Source organism: Schistocerca serialis, unplaced genomic scaffold (genome assembly GCF_023864345.2).
Source record: "Schistocerca serialis cubense isolate TAMUIC-IGC-003099 unplaced genomic scaffold, iqSchSeri2.2 HiC_scaffold_871, whole genome shotgun sequence".
NCBI classification, from domain to species: Eukaryota; Metazoa; Arthropoda; class Insecta; order Orthoptera; family Acrididae; genus Schistocerca; species Schistocerca serialis.
The window spans coordinates 2,102,871-2,130,180 of record NW_026048487.1 but is presented as its reverse complement, the minus strand read 5'-3'; positions in this window follow the sequence as shown (position 1 = coordinate 2,130,180).

Here is a 27,310-nt window from a genome sequence, read left to right as displayed (position 1 = left end):
CTTCAGGTTTACTGTATCCCTTGGACCTTCTTATTAACTATGAAACAGAAATTGCATCCGAATTTAATACAATAGTCACAATGCCGAATTAAGTACAAGTGGACTGACACTCTAACATTCTATGATTTGAACCTCTCATGTGAGTCCAGTTTTAGATTCCGATGCTTCACTTCAGGTTTACTGTATACCTTGGACCTTCATATAGACGATGAAACACAGAAATTGCATCTGAATTAAATTCAAAAGGCACAATGCCGACCTAAGTACAAGAGGAGGGATACTCTAACTTTCTATGATTTGAACCTCTCCTGTGAGTCCAGTTTTAGGTTCCGATGCTTCACATCAGGTTTACTGTACACCTTGGACCTTCTTATTGTCGATGAAGCACAGAAATTGCATCGGAATTAAATTCAAAAGGCCCAATGCCGACTTAAGTACAAGAGGACTGACACTCTAACTTTCTATGATTTGAACGTCTCCTGTGAGTCCAATTTTAGATTCCGATGCTACACTTCAGAATTACTGTATTCCTTGGACCTTATTATTGACGATGAAACACAGAAATTGCATTCGAATTTAATACAAAAGGCACAATGCCGACTTATGTGCTAGAGGACTGACACTCTAACTTTCAATGATTTGAACCTCTCCTGTGAGTCCAGTTTTAGATTCCGATGCTTCACTTCAGGGTTACTGTATACCTTCGACCTTCATATTGACGATGAAACACAGAAATTGCATCCAAATTTAACACAAAAGGCACAATGCCGACTTAAGTACAAGAGGACTGACACTCTTACTTTCTATGATTTGAACCTCTCCAGTGAGTCCTGTTTTAGATTCCGATGCTTCACTTCAGGTTTACTGTATAACTTGGACCTTCTTATTGACGATGAAACACAGAAATTGCATCCGAATTTAGTACAAAAGGCACAATGCCGACTTCAGTACAAGTAAACTGACACTCTCACTTTCTATGATTTGAACCTCTCCTGTGAGTCCAGTTTTACATTCCGATGCTTCACTTCAGGTTTACTGCATCCCTTCTACCTTCTAATTGGCGATGAAACACAGATATTGCATCCGAATTTAATACAAAACACGCAATGCCGCCTTAAGTACAAGAGGACTGACACTCTAACTTTCTATGATTTGAACCTCTCCTGTGAGTCCATTTTTAGATTCCGATGCTTTACTTCATTTTTACTGTATACCTTGGACCTTCTTATTGACTATGAAACACAGAAATTGCATCGGAATTAAATTCAAAAGGTATAATGCCGACTTAAGTACAAGAGGACAGACTCTTTAACATTCTATGATTTGAACCTCTCCTGTGAGTCCAGTTTACATTCCGATGCTTCACTTCAGGTTTACTGTATACCTTGGACCTTCTTATTGACGATGAAGCACAGAAATTGCATCGGAATTAAATTCAAAAGGCCCAATGCCGACTTAAGTACAAGAGGACAGACACTTTAACATTCTATGATTTGAACCTCTCCTGTGAGTCCAGTTTACATTCCGATGCTTCACTTCAGGTTTACTGTATACCTTGGACCTTCTTATTGACGATGAAGCACAGAAATTGCATCGGAATTAAATTCAAAAGGCCCAATGCCGACTTAAGTACAAGAGGACTGACACTCTAACTTTCTATGATTTGAACCTCTCCTGTGAGTCCAATGTTAGATTCCGATGCTACACTTCAGAATTACTGTATTCCTTGGACCTTCTTATTGACGATGAAACACAGAAATTGCATTCGAATTTAATACAAAAGGCACAATGCCGACTTAAGTGCTAGAGGACTGACACACTAACTTTCTATGATTTGAACCTCTCCTGTGAGTCCAGTTTTAGGTTCCGATGCTTCACATCAGGTTTACTGTACACCTTGGACCTTCTTATTGTCGATGAAGCACAGAAATTGCATCGGAATTAAATTCAAAAGGCCCAATGCCGACTTAAGTACAAGAGGACTGACACTCTAACTTTCTATGATTTGAACGTCTCCTGTGAGTCCAATTTTAGATTCCGATGCTACACTTCAGAATTACTGTATTCCTTGGACCTTATTATTGACGATGAAACACGGAAATTGCATTCGAATTTAATACAAAAGGCACAATGCCGACTTATGTGCTAGAGGACTGACACTCTAACTTTCAATGATTTGAACCTCTCCTGTGAGTCCAGTTTTAGATTCCGATGCTTCACTTCAGGGTTACTGTATACCTTCGACCTTCATATTGACGATGAAACACAGAAATTGCATCCAAATTTAACACAAAAGGCACAATGCCGACTTAAGTACAAGAGGACTGACACTCTTACTTTCTATGATTTGAACCTCTCCAGTGAGTCCTGTTTTAGATTCCGATGCCTCACTTCTGGTTTACTGTATAACTTGGACCTTCTTATTGACGATGAAACACAGAAATTGCATCCTAATTTAATACAAAAGGCACAATGCCGACTTCAGTACAAGTAAACTGACACTCTCACTTTCTATGATTTGAACCTCTCCTGTGAGTCCAGTTTTAGATTCCGATGCTTCACTTCAGGTTTACTGCATCCCTTCTACCTTGTAATTGGCGATGAAACACAGATATTGCATCCGAATTTAATACAAAACACGCAATGCCGCCTTAAGTACAAGAGGACTGACACTCTAACTTTCTATGATTTGAACCTCTCCTGTGAGTCCATTTTTAGATTCCGATGCTTTACTTCATTTTTACTGTATACCTTGGACCTTCTTATTGACTATGAAACACAGAAATTGCATCGGAATTAAATTCAAAAGGTACAATGCCGACTTAAGTACAAGAGGACAGACACTTTAACATTCTATGATTTGAACCTCTCCTGTGAGTCCAGTTTACATTCCGATGCTTCACTTCAGGTTTACTGTATACCTTGGACCTTCTTATTGACGATGAAGCACAGAAATTGCATCGGAATTAAATTCAAAAGGCCCAATGCCGACTTAAGTACAAGAGGAGGGATACTCTAACTTTCTATGATTTGAACCTCTCCTGTGAGTCCAGTTTTAGGTTCCGATGCTTCACATCAGGTTTACTGTACACCTTGGACCTTCTTATTGTCGATGAAGCACAGAAATTGCATCGGAATTAAATTCAAAAGGCCCAATGCCGACTTAAGTACAAGAGGACTGACACTCTAACTTTCTATGATTTGAACGTCTCCTGTGAGTCCAATTTTAGATTCCGATGCTACACTTCAGAATTACTGTATTCCTTGGACCTTATTATTGACGATGAAACACAGAAATTGCATTCGAATTTAATACAAAAGGCACAATGCCGACTTATGTGCTAGAGGACTGACACTCTAACTTTCAATGATTTGAACCTCTCCTGTGAGTCCAGTTTTAGATTCCGATGCTTCACTTCAGGGTTACTGTATACCTTCGACCTTCATATTGACGATGAAACACAGAAATTGCATCCAAATTTAACACAAAAGGCACAATGCCGACTTAAGTACAAGAGGACTGACACTCTTACTTTCTATGATTTGAACCTCTCCAGTGAGTCCTGTTTTAGATTCCGATGCTTCACTTCAGGTTTACTGTATAACTTGGACCTTCTTATTGACGATGAAACACAGAAATTGCATCCGAATTTAGTACAAAAGGCACAATGCCGACTTCAGTACAAGTAAACTGACACTCTCACTTTCTATGATTTGAACCTCTCCTGTGAGTCCAGTTTTAGATTCCGATGCTTCACTTCAGGTTTACTGCATCCCTTCTACCTTCTAATTGGCGATGAAACACAGATATTGCATCCGAATTTAATACAAAACACGCAATGCCGCCTTAAGTACAAGAGGACTGACACTCTAACTTTCTATGATTTGAACCTCTCCTGTGAGTCCATTTTTAGATTCCGATGCTTTACTTCATTTTTACTGTATACCTTGGACCTTCTTATTGACTATGAAACACAGAAATTGCATCGGAATTAAATTCAAAAGGTATAATGCCGACTTAAGTACAAGAGGACAGACTCTTTAACATTCTATGATTTGAACCTCTCCTGTGAGTCCAGTTTACATTCCGATGCTTCACTTCAGGTTTACTGTATACCTTGGACCTTCTTATTGACGATGAAGCACAGAAATTGCATCGGAATTAAATTCAAAAGGCCCAATGCCGACTTAAGTACAAGAGGACAGACACTTTAACATTCTATGATTTGAACCTCTCCTGTGAGTCCAGTTTACATTCCGATGCTTCACTTCAGGTTTACTGTATACCTTGGACCTTCTTATTGACGATGAAGCACAGAAATTGCATCGGAATTAAATTCAAAAGGCCCAATGCCGACTTAAGTACAAGAGGACTGACACTCTAACTTTCTATGATTTGAACCTCTCCTGTGAGTCCAATGTTAGATTCCGATGCTACACTTCAGAATTACTGTATTCCTTGGACCTTCTTATTGACGATGAAACACAGAAATTGCATTCGAATTTAATACAAAAGGCACAATGCCGACTTAAGTGCTAGAGGACTGACACACTAACTTTCTATGATTTGAACCTCTCCTGTGAGTCCAGTTTTAGGTTCCGATGCTTCACATCAGGTTTACTGTACACCTTGGACCTTCTTATTGTCGATGAAGCACAGAAATTGCATCGGAATTAAATTCAAAAGGCCCAATGCCGACTTAAGTACAAGAGGACTGACACTCTAACTTTCTATGATTTGAACGTCTCCTGTGAGTCCAATTTTAGATTCCGATGCTACACTTCAGAATTACTGTATTCCTTGGACCTTATTATTGACGATGAAACACGGAAATTGCATTCGAATTTAATACAAAAGGCACAATGCCGACTTATGTGCTAGAGGACTGACACTCTAACTTTCAATGATTTGAACCTCTCCTGTGAGTCCAGTTTTAGATTCCGATGCTTCACTTCAGGGTTACTGTATACCTTCGACCTTCATATTGACGATGAAACACAGAAATTGCATCCAAATTTAACACAAAAGGCACAATGCAGACTTAAGTACAAGAGGACTGACACTCTTACTTTCTATGATTTGAACCTCTCCAGTGAGTCCTGTTTTAGATTCCGATGCTTCACTTCAGGTTTACTGTATAACTTGGACCTTCTTATTGACGATGAAACACAGAAATTGCATCCTAATTTAATACAAAAGGCACAATGCCGACTTCAGTACAAGTAAACTGACACTCTCACTTTCTATGATTTGAACCTCTCCTGTGAGTCCAGTTTTAGATTCCGATGCTTCACTTCAGGTTTACTGCATCCCTTCTACCTTGTAATTGGCGATGAAACACAGATATTGCATCCGAATTTAATACAAAACACGCAATGCCGCCTTAAGTACAAGAGGACTGACACTCTAACTTTCTATGATTTGAACCTCTCCTGTGAGTCCATTTTTAGATTCCGATGCTTTACTTCATTTTTACTGTATACCTTGGACCTTCTTATTGACTATGAAACACAGAAATTGCATCGGAATTAAATTCAAAAGGTACAATGCCGACTTAAGTACAAGAGGACAGACACTTTAACATTCTATGATTTGAACCTCTCCTGTGAGTCCAGTTTACATTCCGATGCTTCACTTCAGGTTTACTGTATACCTTGGACCTTCTTATTGACGATGAAGCACAGAAATTGCATCGGAATTAAATTCAAAAGGCCCAATGCCGACTTAAGTACAAGAGGACTGACACTCTAACTTTCTATGATTTGAACCTCTCCTGTGAGTCCAATGTTAGATTCCGATGCTACACTTCAGAATTACTGTATTCCTTGGACCTTCTTATTGACGATGAAACACAGAAATTGCATTCGAATTTAATACAAAAGGCACAATGCCGACTTAAGTGCTAGAGGACTGACACACTAACTTTCTATGATTTGAACCTCTCCTGTGAGTCCAGTTTTAGATTCTGATGCTTCACTTCAGGTTTGCTGTATCCCTTCGACCTTCTTATTCACGATGAAACACAGAATTTGCATCCATATTTAATACACAAGGCACAATGCCGACTTAAGTACAAGAGGACTGACACTCTAACATTCAATGATTTGAACCTCTCCTGTGAGTCCAGTTTTAGATTGCGATGCTTCACTTCATGTTAACTGTATCCCTTGGACCTTCTTATTAACTATGAAACACAGAAATTGCATCCGAATTTAATACAATAGTCACAATGCCGAATTAAGTACAAGAGGACTGACACTCTAACTTACTATGATTTGAACCTCTCCTCTGAGTCCAGTTTTAGATTCCGATGCTTTACTTCAGGTTTACTGCATCCCTTCTACCTTCTAATTGGCGATGAAACACAGATATTGCATCCGAATTTAATACAAAACACGCAATGCCGCCTTAAGTACAAGAGGACTGACACTCTAACTTTCTATGATTTGAACCTCTCCAGTGAGTCCAGTTTTAGATTCCAATGCTTCACTTCAGGTTTTCTGTATACCTTGGACGTTCTAATTGACGATGAAACACAGAAACTGCATCGGAATTAAATTCAAAAAGCACAATGCCGACTTAAGTACAAGACGACTGACACTCTAGCTCTCTATGATTTAAACCTCTCCTGTGAGTCCAGTTTTAGATTCCGATGCTTCACTTCAGGTTTACTGTATACCTTGGACCTTCTTATTGACAATGAAACACAGAAATTGCATCGGAATTAAATTCAAAAGGCACAATGCCGACATAAGTAAAAGAGGACTGGCACTCTAACTTTCTATGATTTGAACCTCTCCTGTGAGTCCAGTTTTAGATTCCAATGCTTCACTTCAGGTTAACTGTATACCTTGGACCATCATATAGACGATGAAACACAGAAATTGCATCGGAATTATACTCAAAAAACACAATGCCGACTTAAGTACAAGTGGAGGGATACTCTAACTTTCTATGATTTGAACCTCTCCTGTGAGTCCAGTTTTAGATTCCGATGCTTCACATCAGGTTTACTGTATACCTTGGACCTTCTTATTGACGATGAAGCACAGAAGTTGCATCGGAATTAAATTCAAAAGGCACAATGCCGACTTAAGTACAAGAGGACTGACACTCTAACTTTCTATGATTTGAACCTCTCCTGTGAGTCCATTTTTAGATTCCGATGCTTTACTTCAGGTTTACTGTATACCGTGGACCTTCTTATTGACGATGAAGCACAGAAATTACGTCGGAATTAAATACAAAATGCACAATGCCGACTTAAGTACAAGACGACTGACACTCCTACTTTCTATGATTTGAGACTCTCCTGAGAGTCCAGTTTTGGATTCCGATGCTTTACTTCATTTTTACTGTATACCTTGGGCCTTCTTATTGACGATGAAACACAGAAATTGCATCGGAATTAAATTCAAAAGGTACAATGCCGACTTAAGTACAAGAGGACCGACACTTTAACATTCTATGATTTGAACCTCTCCTGTGAGTCCAGTTTTAGATTCCGATGCTTCACTTCAGGTTTACTGTATACCTTGGACCTTCATATAGACGATGAAACACAGAAATTGCATCGGAATTAAATTCAAAAGGCACAATGCCGACTTAAGTACAAGAGGAGGGATACTCTTACTTTCTATGATTTGAACCTCTCCTCTGAGTCCAGTTTTAGATTCCGATGCTTTACTTCAGGTTTACTGCATCCCTTCTACCTTCTTATTGACGATGAAACACAGAAATTGCATCCTAATTTAATACAAAACACGCAATGCCGCCTTAAGTACAAGAGGACTGACACTCTAACTTTCTATGATTTGAACCTCTCCAGTGAGTCCAGTTTTAGATTCCAATGCTTCACTTCAGGTTTTCTGTATACCTTGGACGTTCTAATTGACGATGAAACACAGAAACTGCATCGGAATTAAATTCAAAAAGCACAATGCCGACTTAAGTACAAGACGACTGACACTCTAGCTCTCTATGATTTAAACCTCTCCTGTGAGTCCAGTTTTAGATTCCGATGCTTCACTTCAGGTTTACTGTATACCTTGGAAATTCTTATTGACAATGAAACACAGAAATTGCATCGGAATTAAATTCAAAAGGCACAATGCCGACATAAGTAAAAGAGGACTGGCACTCTAACTTTCTATGATTTGAACCTCTCCTGTGAGTCCAGTTTTAGATTCCAATGCTTCACTTCAGGTTAACTGTATACCTTGGACCATCATATAGACGATGAAACACAGAAATTGCATCGGAATTATACTCAAAAAACACAATGCCGACTTAAGTACAAGTGGAGGGATACTCTAACTTTCTATGATTTGAACCTCTCCTGTGAGTCCAGTTTTAGATTCCGATGCTTCACATCAGGTTTACTGTATACCTTGGACCTTCTTATTGACGATGAAGCACAGAAGTTGCATCGGAATTAAATTCAAAAGGCACAATGCCGACTTAAGTACAAGAGGACTGACACTCTAACTTTCTATGATTTGAACCTCTCCTGTGAGTCCATTTTTAGATTCCGATGCTTTACTTCAGGTTTACTGTATACCGTGGACCTTCTTATTGACGATGAAGCACAGAAATTACGTCGGAATTAAATACAAAATGCACAATGCCGACTTAAGTACAAGACGACTGACACTCCTACTTTCTATGATTTGAGACTCTCCTGAGAGTCCAGTTTTGGATTCCGATGCTTTACTTCATTTTTACTGTATACCTTGGGCCTTCTTATTGACGATGAAACACAGAAATTGCATCGGAATTAAATTCAAAAGGTACAATGCCGACTTAAGTACAAGAGGACCGACACTTTAACATTCTATGATTTGAACCTCTCCTGTGAGTCCAGTTTTAGATTCCGATGCTTCACTTCAGGTTTACTGTATACCTTGGACCTTCATATAGACGATGAAACACAGAAATTGCATCGGAATTAAATTCAAAAGGCACAATGCCGACTTAAGTACAAGAGGAGGGATACTCTTACTTTCTATGATTTGAACCTCTCCTGTGAGTCTAGTTTTAGATTCCGATGCTTCACATCAGGTTTACTGTATACCTTGGACCTTCTTATTGACGATGAAGCACAGAAATTGCATTGGAATTAAATTCAAAAGGCACAATGCCGACTTAAGTACAAGAGGACTGACACTCTAACTGTCTATCATTTGAACCTCTCTTGTGAGTCGAGTTTCAGATTCCGATGCTTCACTTCAGGTTTACTGTATACCTTGGAACTCTTATTGACGATGAAACACAGAAACTGCATCCGAATTTAATGCAAAAAGCACAATGCTGACTTAGGTACAAGAGGACTGACACTCTAACATTCTATGATTTGAACCTCTCCTGTGAGTCCATTTTTAGATTCCGATGCTTTACTTCAGGTTTACTGTATACCTAATACCTTCTTATTGACGATGAAGCACTGTAATTGCGTGGGAATTAAATTCAAAAGGCACAATGACGACTTAAGTACAAGAGGACTGACACTCTAACTTTCTATGATTTGTACCTCTCCTGTGAGTCCAGTTTTAGATTCCGATGCTTCACTTCAGGTTTACTGTAGCTCTGGGACCTTCTCATTGACGATGAAGCACAGAAATTTCATCGGAATTAAATTCAAAATGCACAATGCCGACTTAAGTACAAGAGGACTGACACTCTAACATTCTATGATTTGAAACTCCTCTGTGGGTCCAGTTTTAAATTCCGATGCTTCACTTCAGGTTTACTGTATACCTTGGACCTACTTATTGACGATGAAACACAGAAATAGCATTCGAATTAAATACAAAAGGCACAATGCCGACTAAATTACAAGAGGACTGACACTCTCACTTTCTATGATTTGAACCTCTACTGTGAGTTCAGTTTTAGATTCCGATGCTTCACTCCAGGGTTGCTGTATACCTTGGACCTTCTTATTGACGATGAAACACAGAAATTGCATCCAAATTTTACACAAAAGGCACAATGCCGACTTAAGTACAAGAGGACTGACACTCTAACTTTCTATGATTTGAACCTCTCCTGTGACTCCAGTTTTAGATTCCGATGCTTCACCTCAGGTTTACTGTATCCCTTGGACCTTCTTATTAACGATGAAACACAGAAATTGCATCCAAATTTAATCCAATAGTCACAATGCCGAATTAAGAACAAGAGAACTGGCACTCTAAATATCTATGATTTGAACCTCTCCTCTGACTCCAGTTTTAGATTCCGATGCTTCACTTCTGGTTTTCTGTATACCTTGGACCTTCATATAGACGATGAAACACAGAAATTGCATCCAAATTTAATCCAATAGTCACAATGCCGAATTATGTACAAGAGGACTGGCACTCTAAATTTCTATGATTTGAACCTCTCCTCTGACTCCAGTTTTAGATTCCGATGCTTCACTTCAGGTTTACTGTATCCCTTCTACCTTCTAATTGGCGATGAAACACAGATATTGCATCCGAATTTAATACAAAACACGCAATGCCGTCTTAAGTACAAGAGGACCGACACTCTAACTTTCTATGATTTGAACCTCTCCTGTGAGTCCAGTTTTAGATTCCGATGCTTCACATCAGGTTTACTGTATACCTTGGACATTCTTATTGACGATGAAGCACAGAAATTGCATCGGAATTAAATTCAAAAGGCACAATGCCGACTTAAGTACAAGAGGACTGACACTCTAAATTTCTATGATTTGAACCTCTCTTGAGTGTCTAGTTTTAGATTCCGATGCTTCACTTCAGGTTTACTGTATACCTTGGAATTCTTATTGACGATGAAACACAGATATTGCATCCGAATTTAATGCAAAAAGCACAATGCCGACTTAGGTACAAGAGGACTGACACTCTAAATTTCTATGATTTGAACCTCTCCTGTGAGTCCATTTTTAGATTCCGATGCTTTACTTCAGGTTTACTGTATACCTTGGACCTTCTTATTGACGATGAAGCACAGAAATTGCGTCGGAATTGAATACAAAAGGCACAATGCCGACTTAAGTACAAGACGACTGACACTCCTACTTTCTATGATTTGAAACTCTCCTGAGAGTCCAGTTTTGGATTCCGATGCTTAACTTCATTTTTACGGTATACCTTGGACATTCTTATTGTCGATGAAACACAGAAATTGCATCGGAATTAAATTCAAAAGGTACAATGCCGATTTAAGTACAAGAGGAAAGACACTCTAACATTCTATGATATGAACCTCTCCTGTGAGTCCAGTTTTAGATTCCGATGCGACACTTCAGGTTTACTGTATACCTTGGACCTTCAATTGATGATGAAACACAGAAATGGCATCGGAAATAAATTAAAAAGGCACAGTGCCGACTTAAGTACAAGAGGACTGACACTCTCACTTTCTATGATTTGAACCTCTCCTGTGACTCCTGTTTTAGATTCCAATCCTTCAGTTCAGGTTTACTGTATAACTTGGACCTTCTTATTGACGATGAAACACAGAAATTGCATCCTAACTTAATAAAAGAGGCACAATGCCGACTTAAGTACAAGAGGACAGACACTCTAACTTTCTATGATTTGAACCTCTCCTGTGACTCCAGTTTTGGATTCCGATGCCTCACTTCAGGTTTACTGTATCCCTTGACCTTCTTATTAACGATGAAACACAGAAATTGCATCCAAATTTAATCCAATAGTCACAATGCCGAATTAAGTACAAGAGGACTGGCACTCTAAACTACTATGATTTGAACCTCTCCTCTGACTCCAGTTTTAGATTCCGATGCTTCACTTCTGGTTTTCTGTATACCTTGGACCTTCATATAGACGTTGAAACACAGAAATTGCATCCAAATTTAATCCAATAGTCACAATGCCGAATTAAGTACAAGAGGACTGGCACTCTAAATTTCTATGATTTGAACCTCTCCTCTGACTCCAGGTCTAGATTCCGATGCTTCACTTCTGGTTTTCTGTATACCTTGGACCTTCATATAGACGATGAAACACAGAAATTGCATCCAAATTTAATCCAATAGTCACAATGCCGAATTAAGTACAAGAAGACTGGCACTCTAAATTTCTATGATTTGAACCTTTCCTCTGACTCCAGTTTTAGATTCCGATGCTTCACTTCAGGTTTACTGTATCCCTTCTACCTTCTAATTGGCGATGAAACACAGATATTGCATCCGAATTTAATACAAAACACGCAATGCCGTCTTAAGTACAAGAGGACTGACACTCTAACTTTCTATGATTTGAACCTCTCCTGTGAGTCCAGTTTTAGATTCCGATGCGACACTTTAGGTTTACTGTATACCTTGGACCTTCCTATTGATGATGAAACACAGAAATTGCATCGGAAATAAATTCAAAAGGCACAATGCCGACTTAAGTACAAGAGGACTGACACTCTCACTTTCTATGATGTGAACCTCTCCTGTGACGCCTGTTTTAGATTCCAATGCTTCAGTTCAGGTTTACTGTATAACTTGGACCTTCTTATTGACGATGAAACACAGAAATTGCATCCTAATTTAATAAAAGAGGCACAATGCCGACTTAAGTACAGGGGGACTGACACTCTCACTTTCTATGATTTGAACCTCTCCTGTGAGTCCAGTTTTAGATTCCTATGCTTCACTTCAGGATTACTGTATACTTTGGACGTTCTTATTGACGATGAAGCACAGAATATGCATCGGAATTAAATAAAAAAGGCACAATGCCGACTTAAGTGCAAGAGGACTGACACTCTTACTTTCTATGATTTGAACCTCTCCTGTGAGTCCAGTTTTAGATTCTGATGCTTCATTTCAGATTAGCAGTATCCCTTGGACCTTCTTATTGACAATGAAACACAGAATTTGCATCCATATTTAATACACAAGGCACAATGCCGACTTAAGTACAAGAGGACTGACACTCTAAGTTCCTATGATTTGAACCTCTCCTGTGAGTCCAGTTTTAGATTCCGATGCTTCACTTCAGGGTTGCTGTATACCTTGACCTACTTATAGACGATGAAACACAGAAATTGCATCCAAATTTAACACAAAAGGCACAATGCCGACTTAAATACAAGAGGACTGACACTCTCACTTCCTATGATTTGAACCTCTCCTGTGAGTCCTGTTTTAGATTCCGATCCTTCACTTCAGGTTTACTGTATAACTCGGACCTTCTTATTGACGATGAAACACAGAAATTGCATCCTAATTTATTACAAAAGGCACAATGCCGACTTAAGTACAAGAGGACTGACACTCTCACTTTCAATGATTTGAACCTCTCCTGAGAGTCCAGTTTTGGATTCCGATGCTTTACTTCATTTTTACTGTGTACCTTGGACCTTCTTATTGACGATGAAACACGGAAATTGCATCGGAATTAAATTCAAAAGGTACAAAGCCGATTTAAGTACAAGAGGACTGACACTCTAACTTTCTATGATTTGAACATCTCCTGTGAGACCAGTTTTAGATTCCGATGCTTCATTTCAGATTTACTGTATCCCTTGGACCTAGTTATTGTCGATGAAACACAGGAATTGCATTCGAATTTAATACAAAAGGCACAATGCCGACTTAAGTACAACAGGACTGACACTCTCACTTTCTATGATTTGAACCACTCCTGTGACTAGTGTTTTAGATTCCGATGCTTCACTTCAGGTTTACTGTATAACTTGGACCTTCACATTGACGATGAAACACAGAAATTGCATTCGAATTTCATACAAAAGGCACAATGCCGACTTAAGTACAAGAGGACTGACACTCTCACTTTCTATGATTTGAACCACTCCTGTGACTAGTGTTTTAGATTCCGATGCTTCACTTCAGGTTTACTGTATAACTTGGACCTTCTCATTGACGATGAAACACAGAAATTGCATTCGAATTTAATACAAAAGGCACAATGTCGACTTAAGTACAAGAAGACTGACACTCTAACTTTCTATGATTTGAACTTCTCCTGTGAGTCCAGTTTTAGATTCCGATGCTTCACTTCAGGTTTACTGTTACCTTGGACCTTCTTATTGACAATGAAACACAGAAATTGCATCGGAATTAAATTCAAAAGGCACAATGCCGACTTAAGTACAAGAGGACTGACACTCTAACTTTCTATGATTTGAACCTCTCCTGTGAGTCCAGTTTTAGATTCCGATGCTTCACTTCAGGTTTACTGTATACCTTGGACCTTCATATAGACGATGAAACACAGAAATTGCATCGGAATTAAATTCAAAAGACACAATGCCGATTTAAGTACTAGAGGACCGACACTCTAACATCCTATGATTTGAACCTCTCCTGTGAGTCCAGTTTTAGATTCCGATGCCACACTTCAGGTTTACTGTATACCTTGGACCTTCTTATTGACGATGATTCACATAAATTGCATCGGAATTAAATTCAAAAGGCACAATGCCGACTTAAGTACAAGAGGACAGTGATTCTAACTTTCTATGATTTGAAACTCTCCTGTGAGTCCAGTTTTAGATTCCGATACTTCACTTCTAGTTTACTGTTTCCCTTGGACCTTGTTATTGACGAGGAAACACAGAGATTGAATCCGAATTTAATACAAAACGCACAGTGCCGACTTAAGTACAAGAGGACTGACACTCTAACTTTCTATGATTTGAACATCTCCTGTGAGTCCAGTTTTAGATTCCGATGCTACACGTCAGGTTTAGTGTATCCCTTGGACCTTCTTATTGTCGAGGAAACACAGAAATTGCATCGGAAATAAATTCAAAAGGCACAATGCCGTCTTAAGTACAAGAAGACCGACCCTCTAACTTTCTATGATTTGAACATCTCCTGTGAGACCAGTTTTAGATTCCGATGCTTCATTTCAGATTTACTGTATCCCTTGGACCTGGTTATTGTCGATGAAACACAGAAATTGCATTCGAATTTAATACAAAAGGCACAATGCCGACTTAAGTGCAAGAGGACTGACACTCTCACTTTCTATGATTTGAACCTCTCCTGTGACTCCTGTTTTAGATTCCGATGCTTCACTTCAGGTTTACTGTATAACTTGGACGTTCTTATTGACGATGAAACACAGAAATTGCATCCTAATTTAATACAAAAGGCACAATGCCGACTTAAGTACAAGAGGACTGACACTCTCACTTTCTATGATTTGAACCTCTCCTGTGACTCCTGTTTTAGATTCCGATGCTTCACTTCAGGTTTACTGTATACTTTGGACCTTCCTATTAACGCTGAAACACAGAAATTGCATCGGAAATAAATTCAAAAGGCACAATGCCGACTTAAGTACAAGAGGACGTACACTCTAACTTACTTTGATCTGAACCTCTCGTGTGAGTCCAGTTTTAGATTCCTTTGCTTCACTTCAGGATTACTGTATACTTTGGACTTTCTTATTGACGATGAAGCACAGAAAATGCATCGGGATTAAATACAAAAGGCACAATGCCGACTTAAGTACAAGAGGACTGACACTCTAACTTTCTATGATTTGAACCTCTCCTGTGAGTCCAGTTTTAGATTTCGATGCTTCACTTCAGGTTTACTGTATACCTTGGACCATCTTATAGACAATGAAACACAGAAATTGCGTCGGAATTAAATTAAAAACCCACAATGCCGACTTAAGTACAAGAGGACTGACACTCTAACTTTCTATGATTTGAACCTTTCCTGTGAGACCAGTTTTAGATTGCGATGCTTCATTTCAGATTTACTGTATCCCTTCTACCTACTTATTGACGATGAAGCACTGAACTTGCATGGGAATTAAATTCAAAAGGCACAATGCCGACTTAAGTACAAGAGGTCTGTCACTCTAACTTTTAATGAATTGCAACTCTTCTGTGAGTCCAGTTTTAGATTCCGATGCCTCACTTCAGTTTTACTGTATACCTTGGACCTTCTAATTGACGATGAAACACAGAAACAGCATCGGAATTAAATTCAAAAAGCACAATGCCGACTTATGTACAAGACGACTGACACTCTAATTTTCAATGATTTGAACCTCTCCTGTGAGTCCAGTTTTAGATTCCGATGCTTCAATTCAGGTTTACTGTATACCTTGGACCTTCTTATTGTCGAGGAAACACAGAAATTGCATCGGAAATAAATTCAAAAGGCACAATGCCGACTTAAGTACAAGAGGACTGACACTCTAACTTTCTATGATTTGAACCACTCCTGTGAGACCAGTTTTAGATTCCGATGCTTCATTTCAGATTTACTGTATTACTTGTACCTCCTTATTGACGATGAAACACAGAAATTGCATCCTAATTTAATACAAAAGGCACAATGCCGACTTAAGTACAAGAGGACTGACACTCTCACTTTCTATGATTTGAACCTCTCCTGTGACTCCTGTTTTAGATTCCGATGCTTCACTTCAGGTTTACTGTATACCTTGGACCTTCCTATTGACGATGAAACACAGAAATTGCATCGGAAATAAATTCAAAAGGCACAATGCCGACTTCAGTACAAGAGGACGGACACTCTAACTTACTATGATTTGAACCTCTCCTGTGAGTCCAGTTTTAGATTCCTGTGCTTCAGTTCAGGATTACTGTATACTTTGGACATCCTTATTGACGATGAAGCACAGAAAATGCATCGGAATTAAATACAAAAGGCACAATGCCGACTTAAGTACAAGAGGACTGACACTCTAACTTTCTATGATTTGAACCTCTCCTGTGAGTCCAGTTTTAGATTTCGATGCTTCACTTGAGGTTTACTGTATACCTTGGACCTTCTTATTGACAATGAAACACAGAAATTGCGTCGGAAATAAATTCAAAATGCACAATGCCGACTTAAGTACAAGAGGAGGGATACTCTAACTTTCTATGATTTGAACCTCTCCTGTGAGTCCAGTTTTAGATTCCGATGCTTCACATCAGGTTTACTGTATTCCTTAAACCTTCTTACTGACGATAAAGCACAGAAAATGCATCGGAATTAAATTCTAAAGGCACAATGCTGACTTAAGTACAAGAGGACTGACACTCCAACTTTCTTTGATTTGAACCTCTCTTGTGCGTCCAGTTTTAGATTCCGATGCTTCACTTCAGGTTTACTGTATACCTTGGAATTCTTATTGACGATGAAACACAGAAATTGCATCCGAATTTAATGCAAAAGGCACAATGCTGACTTAGGTACAAGAGGATTGACACTCTAACTTTCTATGATTTGAACCTCTCCTGTGAGTCCAGTTTTAGATTCCGATGCTTTACTTCAGGTTTACTGCATACTTTGGACCTTCTTATTGACGATGAAGCATAGAAATTGCGTCGGAATTAAATACAAAAGGCACAATGCCGACTTAAGTACAAGACGACTGACACTCCAACGTTCTATGATTTGAAACTCTATTGTGAGTCCAGTTTTAGATTCCGATGCTTTACTTCAGGTTTACTGTATACCTTGGACCTTCTTATTGACGATGAAACACAGAAATTGCATCGAAATTAAATTCAAAAGATACAATGCCGACATAAGTACAAGAGGACCGAGACTCTAACATTCTATGATTTGAACCTCTCCTGTGAGTCCAGTTTTAGATTGTGATGCTTCACTTCAGGTTTACTATATACCTTGGACCTTCTTGTTGACGATGAAACACAGAAATTGCATCGGAATTAAATTCAAAAGGCACAATGCCGACTTAAGTACAAGAGGACAGACACTATAACTGTCTATGATTTTAACCTCTCCTGTGAGTCAATTTTTAGATTCCGATACTTCACTTCAGGTTTACTGTATCCCTTGGACCGTGTTATTGACGAAGAAACACAGAGATTGCATCCGAATTTAATACAAAAGGCACAGTGCCGACTTAAGTACAAGAGGACCGACACTCTAACTTTCTATGATTTGAACTTCTCCTGTGAGTCCAGTTTAGATTCCGATGCTTCACTTCAGGTTTAGTGTATCCCTTGGACCTTCTTCTTGTCGAGGAAACACAGATATTGCATCGGAACCAAATTCAAAAGCCACAATGCCGACTTAAGTACAAGAGGACTGACACTCTAACTTTCTATGATTTGAACCTTTCCTGTGAGACCAGTTTTGGATTCCGATGCTTCACTTCAGGTTTACTGTATACCTTGGACCTTCTTATTGACGATGAAACACAGAAATTGCTTCCGAATTTAATACAAAAGCCACAATGCCGACTTAAGTACAAGTGGACTGACACTCTAACTTTCTATGATTTGAGCCTCTCCTGTGAGTCCAGTTTTAGATTCCGATGCTTCACTTCAGGTTTACTGTATACCTTGGACCTTCATATAGACGATGAAACACAGAAATTGCATCGGAATTAAATGAATTTAATGAATTGCAACTCTTCTGTGAGTCCAGTTTTAGATTCCGATCCTTCACTTCAGGTTTACTGTATACCTTGGACCTTCTTATTGACGATGAAACACAGAAATTGCTTCCGAATTTAATACAAAAGCCACAATGCCGACTTAAGTACAAGTGGACTGACACTCTAACTTTCTATGATTTGAGCCTCTCCTGTGAGTCCAGTTTTAGATTCCGATGCTTCACTTCAGGTTTACTGTATACCTTGGACCTTCATATAGACGATGAAACACAGAAATTGCATCGGAATTAAATTCAAAAGACACAATGCCGACTTAAGTACAAGAGGAGGGATTTGAACCTCTCCTGGGAGTCCAGTTTTGGATTCCGATGCTTTACTTCATTTTTACTGTACACCTTGGACCTTCTTATTGACAATGAAACACAGAAATTGCATCGGAATTAAATTCAAAAGGCACAATGCCGACTTAAGTACAAGAGGACTGACACTCTAACTTTCTATGATTTGAACCTCTCCTGTGAGTCCAGTTTTAGATTCCGATGCCACACTTCAGGTTTACTGTATACCTTGGACCTTCTTATTGACGATGATTCACATAAATTGCATAGGAATTAAATTCAAAAGGCACAATGCCGACTTAAGTACAAGAGGACAGTGACTCTAACTTTCTATGATTTGAACCTCTCCTGTGAGTCCAGTTTGGATTCCGATACTTCACTTCTAGTTTACTGTATCCCTTGGACCTTGTTATTGACGAGGAAACACAGAGATTGAATCCGAATTTAATACAAAACGCACAGTGCCGACTTACGTACAAGGGGACTGACACTCTAACTTTCTATGATTTGAACATCTCCTGTGAGTCCAGTTTTAGATTCCGATGCTTCACGTCAGGTTTAGTGTATCCCTTGGACCTTCTTATTGTCGAGGAAACACAGAAATTGCATCGGAAATAAATTCAAAAGGCCCAATGCCGTCTTAAGTACAAGAAGACTGACCCTCTAACTTTCTATGATTTGAACATCTCCTGTGAGACCAGTTTTAGATTCCGATGCTTCATTCCAGATTTACTGTATCCCTTGGACCTGGTTATTGTCGATGAAACACAGAAATTGCATTCGAATTTAATACAAAAGGCACAATGCCGACTTAAGTACAAGAGGACTGACACTCTCACTTTCTGTGATTTGAACCTCTCCTGTGACTCCTGTTTTAGATTCCGATGCTTCACTTCAGGTTTACTGTATAACTTGGACCTTCTTATTGACGATGAAACACAGAAATTGCATCCTAATTTAATACAAAAGGCACAATGCCGACTTAAGTACAAGAGGACTGACACTCTCACTTTATATGATTTGAACCTCTCCTGCGACTCCTGTTTTAGATTCCGATGCTTCACTTCAGGTTTACTGTATACTTTGGACCTTCCTATTAACGCTGAAACACAGAAATTGCATCGGAAATAAATTCAAAAGGCACAATGCCGACTTAAGTACAAGAGGACGTACACTCTAACTTACTTTGATTTGAACCTCTCGTGTGAGTCCAGTTTTAGATTCCTATGCTTCACTTCAGGATTACTGTATACTTTGGACTTTCTTATTGACGATGAAGCACAGAAAATGCATCGGAATTAAATACAAAAGGCACAATGCCGACTTAAGTACAAGAGGACTGACACTCTAACTTTCTATGATTTGAACCTCTCCTGTGAGTCCAGTTTTAGATTTCGATGCTTCACTTCAGGTTTACTGTATACCTTGGACCATCTTATAGACAATGAAACACAGAAATTGCATCGGAATTAAATTCAAAAGCCACAATGGCGACTTAAGTGCAAGAGGACTGACACGCTAACTTTCTATGATTTGAACCTTTCCTGTGAGACCAGTTTTAGATTGCGATGCTTCATTTCAGATTTACTGTATCCCTTCTACCTTCTTATTGACGATGAAGCACTGAACTTGCATGGGAATTAAATTCAAAAGGCACAATGCCGACTTAAGTACAAGAGGTCTGTCACTCTAACTTTTAATGATTTCAAACTCCTCTGTGAGTCCAGTTTTAGATTCCGATGCCTCACTTCAGTTTTACTGTATACCTTGGACCTTCTAATTGACGATGAAACACAGAAACTGCATCGGAATTAAATTCAAAAAGCACAATGCCGACTTATGTACAAGACGACTGACACTCTAATTTTCTATGATTTGAACCTCTCCTGTGAGTCCAGTTTTAGATTCCGATGCTTCAATTCAGGTTTACTGTATACCTTGGACCTTCCTATTGACAATGAAACACAGAAATTGCATCGGAATTATATTCAAAAGGCACAATGCCGACTTAAGTACAAGAGGACTCACACTCTAACTTTCTATGATTTCAACCTCTCCTGTAGGACCAGTTTTAGATTCCGATGCTTCACTTCAGGTTTAGTGTATCCCTTGGACCTTCTTATTGTCGAGGAAACACAGAAATTGCATCGGAAATAAATTCAAAAGGCACAATGCCGACTTAAGTACAAGAGGACTGACGCTCTAACTTTCTATGATTTGAGCCTCTCCTGTGAGACTAGTTTTAGATTCCGATGCTTCATTTCAGATTTACTGTATAACTTGTACCTTCTTATTGACGATGAAGCACAGAAATTGCATCCTAATTTAATACAAAAGGCACAATGCCGACTTAAGTACAAGAGGACTGACACTCTCACTTTCTATGATTTGAACCTCTCCTGTGACTCCTGTTTTAGATTCCGATGCTTCACTTCAGGTTTACTGTATACCTTGGACCTTCCTATTGACGATGAAACACAGAAATTGCATCGGAAATAATTTCAAAAGGCACAATGCCGACTTAAGTACAAGAGGACGGACACTCTAACTTACTATGATTTGAACCTCTCCTGTGAGTCCAGTTTTAGATTCCTATGCTTCACTTCAGGATTACTGTATACTTTGGACATTCTTATTGACGATGAAGCACAGAAAATGCATCGGAATTAAATACAAAAGGCACAATGCCGACTTAAGTACAAGAGGACTGACACTCTAACTTTCTATGATTTGAACCTCTCCTGTGAGTCCAGTTTTAGATTTCGATGCTTCACTTGAGGTTTACTGTATACCTTGGACCTTCGTATAGACGATGAAACACAGAAATTGCATCGGAAATAAATTTAAAAGGCACAATGCCGACTTAAGTACAAGAGGAGGGATACTCTAACTTTCTATGATTTGAACTTCTCCCGTGAGTCCAGTTTTAGATTCCGATGCTTCACTTCAGGTTTACTGTATCCCTTGGACCTTCGTATAGACGATGAAACACAGAAATTGCATCAGAATTAAATTCAAAAGCCACAATGCCGACTTAAGTACAATAGGACTGACACTCCAACTTTCTATGATTTGTACCTCCCCTGTGAGTCCAGTTTTAGATTCCGATGGTTCACTTCAGGTTTACTGTATCCCTTAGACCTTCTTATTGACAATGAAACACAGAAATTGCATCTGAATTTAATACAAAAGTCACAATGCCGACTTAAGTACAAGAGGACTGACACTTAAACTTTCTATGATTTGAACCTCTCCTGTGAGTCCAGTTTTAGATTCCGATGCTTCACTTCAGGTTTACTGTATCCCTTAGACCTTCTTATTGACAATGAAACACAGATATTGCATCTGAATTTAATACAAAAGTCACAATGCCGACTTAAGTACAAGAGGACTGACACTTTAACTTTCTATGATTTGAACCTCTCCTGTGAGTCCAGTTTTAGATTCCGATGCTTCACTTCAGGTTTACTGTATACCTTGGACCTTCATATAGACGATGAAACACAGAAATTGCATCGGAATTAAATTCAAAAGACACATTGCCGACTTAAGTACAAGAGGAGGGATACTCTAACTTTCTATGATTTAAACCTCTCCTGTGAGTCCAGTTTTGGATTCCGATGCTTTACTTCATTTTTACTGTATACCTTGGACCTTCTTATTGACGATGAAACACAGAAATTGCATCGGAATTAAATTCAAAAAGTACAATGCCGATTTAAGTACTAGAGGACCGACACTCTAACATCCTATGATTTGAACCTCTCCTGTGAGTCCAGTTTTAGATTCCGATGCCACACTTCAGGTTTACTGTATACCTTGGACCTTCTTATTGACGATGATTCACATATATTGCATCGGAATTAAATTCAAAAGGCACAATGCCGACTTAAGTACAAGAGGACAGTGACTCTAACTTTCTATGATTTGAACCTCTCCTGTGAGTCCAGTTTTAGATTCCGATACTTCACTTCTAGTTTACTGTATACCTTGGACCTTGTTATTGACGAAGAAACACAGAGATTGAATCCGAATTTAATACAAAACGCACAGTGCCGACTTATGTACAAGAAGACTGACCCTCTGACTCTCTATGATTTGAACATCTCCTGTGAGACCAGTTTTAGATTCCGATGCTACATTTCAGATTTACTGTATCCCTTGGACCTGGTTATTGTCGATGAAACACAGAAATTGCATTCGAATTTAATACAAAAGGCACAATGCCGACTTAAGCACAAGAGGACTGACACTCTCACTTTCTATGATTTGAACCTCTCCTGTGACTCCTGTTTTAGATTCCGATGCTTTACTTCAGGTTTACTGTATAACTTGGACCTTCTTATTGACGATGAAACACAGAAATTTCATCCTAATTTAATACAAAAGGCACAATGCCGACTTAAGTACAAGAGGACTGACACTCTAACTTTCTATGATTTGAACCTCTCCTGTGAGACCAGTTTTAGATTCCGATGCTTCATTTCAGATTTACTGTATAACTTGTACCTTCTTATTGACGGTGAAACACAGAAATTGCATCCTAATTTAATACAAAAGGCACAATGCCGACTTAAGTACAAGAGGACTGACACTCTCACTTTCTATGATTTGAACCTCTCCTGTGACTCCTGTTTTAGATTCCGATGCTTCACTTCAGGTTTACTGTATACCTTGGACCTTCCTATTGACGATGAAACACAGAAATTGCATCGGAAATAAATTCAAAAGGCACAATGCCGACTTAAGTACAAGAGGACGGACACTCTAACTTACTATGATTTGAACCTCTCCTGAGAGTCCAGTTTTAGATTCCTATGCTTCACTTCAGGATTACTGTATACTTTGGACATTCTTATTGACAATGAAGCACAGAAAATGCATCGGAATTAAATACAAAAGGCACAATGCCGACTTAAGTACAAGAGGACTGACACTCTAACTTTGTATAATTTGAACCTCTCCTGTGAGTCCAGTTTTAGATTTCGATGTTTCACTTGAGGTTTACTGTATACCTTGGACCTTCTTATAGACAATGAAACACAGAAATCGCATCGGAATTAAATTCAAAAGGCACAATGCCGACTTAAGTACAAGAGGACTGACACTCTAACTTTCTATGATTTGAACCTCTCCTGTGAGTCCAGTTTTAGATTCCGATGCTTCACTTCACGTTAACTGTATCCCTTGGACCTTCGTATAGACGATGAAACACAGAAATTGCATCGGAAATAAATTTAAAAGGCACAATGCCAACTTAAGTACAAGAGGAGGGACACTCTAACTTTCTATGATTTGAACCTCTCCTGTGAGTCCAGTTTTAGATTCCGATGCTTCACTTCAGGTTTACTGTATCCCTCGGACCTTCGTATAGACGATGAAACACAGAAATTACATCAGAATTAAATTCAAAAGCCACAATGCCGACTTAAGTACAAGAGGACTGACACTCCAACTTTCTATGATTTGTACCTCCCCTGCGAGTCCAGTTTTAGATTCCGATGCTTCACTTCAGGTTTACTGTATCCCTTAGACCTTCTTATTGACAATGAAACACAGAAATTGCATCTGAATTCAATACAAAAGTCACAATGCCGACTTAAGTACAAGAGGACTGACACTTTAACTTTCTATGATTTGAACCTCTCCTGTGAGTCCAGTCATAGATTCCGAAGCTCCACTTCAGGTTTACTGTATAACTTGGACCTTCTTATTGACGATGAAACACAGAAATTGCATCCTAAATTAATACAAAAGGCACAATCCCGACTTAAGTACAAGAGGACTGACACTCTCACTTTCTATGATTTGAACCTCTCCTGTGAGTCCAGTTTTAGATCCCAATGCTTCACTTCAGGTTTTCTGAATACCTTGGACCTTCTTATTGGCAATGAAACACAGAAATTGCATCGGAATTAAATTCAAAAGGCACAATGCCGACTTAAGTACAAGAGGACTGACACTCTAACTTTCTATGATATGAACATCTCCTGTGAGTCCAGTTTTAGATTCCGATGCTTCACGTCAGGTTTAGTGTATCCCTTGGACCTTCTTATTGTCGAGGAAACACAGAAATTGCATGGGAAATATATTCAAAAGGCACAATGCCGTCTTAAGTACAAGAAGACTGACCCTCTAACTTTCTATGATTTGAACATCTCCTGTGAGACCAGTTTTAGATTCCGATGCTTCATTTCAGATTTACTGTATCCCTTGGACCTGGTTATTGTCGATGAAACACAGAAATTGCATTCGAATTTAATACAAAAGGCACAATGCCGACTTAAGTACAAGAGGACTGACACTCTCACTTTCTATGATTTGAACCTCTCCTGTGACTCCTGTTTTAGATTCCGATGCTTCACTTCAGGTTTACTGTATAACTTGGACCTTCTTATTGACGATGAAACACAGAAATTGCATCCTAATTTAATACAAAAGGCACAATGCCGACTTAAGTACAAGAGGACTGACACTCTAACATTCTATGATTTGAACCTCTCCTGTGAGACCAGTTTTAGATTCCGATGCTTCATTTCAGATTTACTGTATAACTTGTACCTTCTTATTGACGATGAAACACAGAAATAGCATCCTAATTAATACAAAAGGCACAATGCCGACTTAAGTACAAGAGGACTGACACTCTCACTTTCTATTATTTGAACCTCTCCTGTGACTCCTGTTTTAGATTCCGATGCTTCACTTCAGGTTTACTGTATACCTTGGACCTTCCTATTGACGATGAAACACAGAAATTACATCGGAAATAAATTCAAAAGGCACAATGCCGACTTAAGTACAAGAGGACGGACACTCTAACTTACTATGATTTGAACCTCTCCTGTGAGTCCAGTTTTAGATTCCTATGCTTCACTTCAGGATTACTGTATACTTTGGACGTTCTTGTTGACGATGAAGCACAGAAAATGCATCGGAATTAAATACAAAAGGCACAATGCCGACTTAAGTACAAGAGGACTGACACTCTAACTTTCTATGATTTGAACCTCTCCTGTGAGTCCAGTTTTAGATTCCGATGCTTCACTTCACGTTTACTGTATCCCTTTCTACCTTCGTATAGACGATGAAACACAGAAATTGCATCGGAAATAAATTTAAAAGGCACAATGCCGACTTAAGTACAAGAGGAGGGATACTCTAACTTTCTATGATTTGAACCTCTCCTGTGAGTCCAGATTTAGATTCCGATGCTTCACTTCAGGTTTACTGTATCCCTTGGACCTTCGTATAGACGATGAAACACAGAAATTGCATCAGAATTAAATTCAAAAGCCACAATGTAGACTTAAGTACAAGAGGACTGACACTCCAACTTTCTATGATTTGTACCTCCCCTGTGAGTCCAGTTTTAGATTCCGATGCTTCACTTCAGGTTTACTGTATACTTTGGACTTTCTTATTGACGATTAAGCACAGATAATGCATCGGAATTAAATACAAAAGGCACAATGCCGACTTAAGTACAAGAGGACTGACACTCTAACTTTCTATGATTTGAACCTCTACTGTGAGTCCAGTTTTAGATTTCGATGCTTCACTTCAGGTTTACTGTTTACCTTGGACCTTCTTATAGACAATGAAACACAGAAATTGCATCGTAATTAAATTCAAAAGGCACAATGCCGACTTAAGTACAAGAGGACCGACACTCTAACTTTCTATGATTTGAACTTCTCCTATGAGTCCAGTTTTAGATTCCGATGCTTCACTTCAGGTTTAGTGTATCCCTTGGACCTTCTTATTGACGATGAAACACAGAAATTGCATCCGAATTTAATACAAAAACCACAATGCCAACTTAAGTACAAGTGGACTGACACTCTAACTTTCTATGATTTGAACATCTCCTGTGAGTCCAGTCATAGATTCCGAAGCTCCACTTCAGGTTTACTGTATAACTTGGACCTTCTTATTGACGATGAAACACAGAAATTGCATCCTAATTTAATACAAAAGGCACAATGCCGACTTAAGTACAAGAGGACTGACTCTCTCACTTTCTATGATTTGAACCTCTCGTGTGACTCCAGTTTTAGATTCCGATGCTTCACTTCAGGTTTACTGTATACCTTGGACCTTCATATAGACGATGAAACACAGAAATTGCATCGGAATTAAATTCAAAAGACACAATGCCGACTTAAGTACAAGAGGAGGGATACTCTAACTTTCTGTGATTTGAACCTCTCGTGTGAGTCCAGTTTTGGATTCCGATGCTTTACTTCATTTTTACTGTATACCTTGGACCTTCTTATTGACGATGAAACACAGAAATTGCATCGGAATTAAATTCAAAAAGTACAATGCCGATTTAAGTACTAGAGGACCGACACTCTAACATCCTATGATTTGAACCTCTACTGTGAGTCCAGTTTTAGATTCCGATGCCACACTTCAGGTTTACTGTATACCTTGGACCTTCTTATTCACGATGATTCACATAAATTGCATCGGAATGAAATTCAAAATGCACAATGCCGACGTAAGTACAAGAGGACAGTGACTCTAACTTTCAATGATTTGAACCTCTCCTGTGAGTCCAGTTTTAGATTCCGATACTTCACTTCTAGTTTACTGTATCACATGGACCTTGT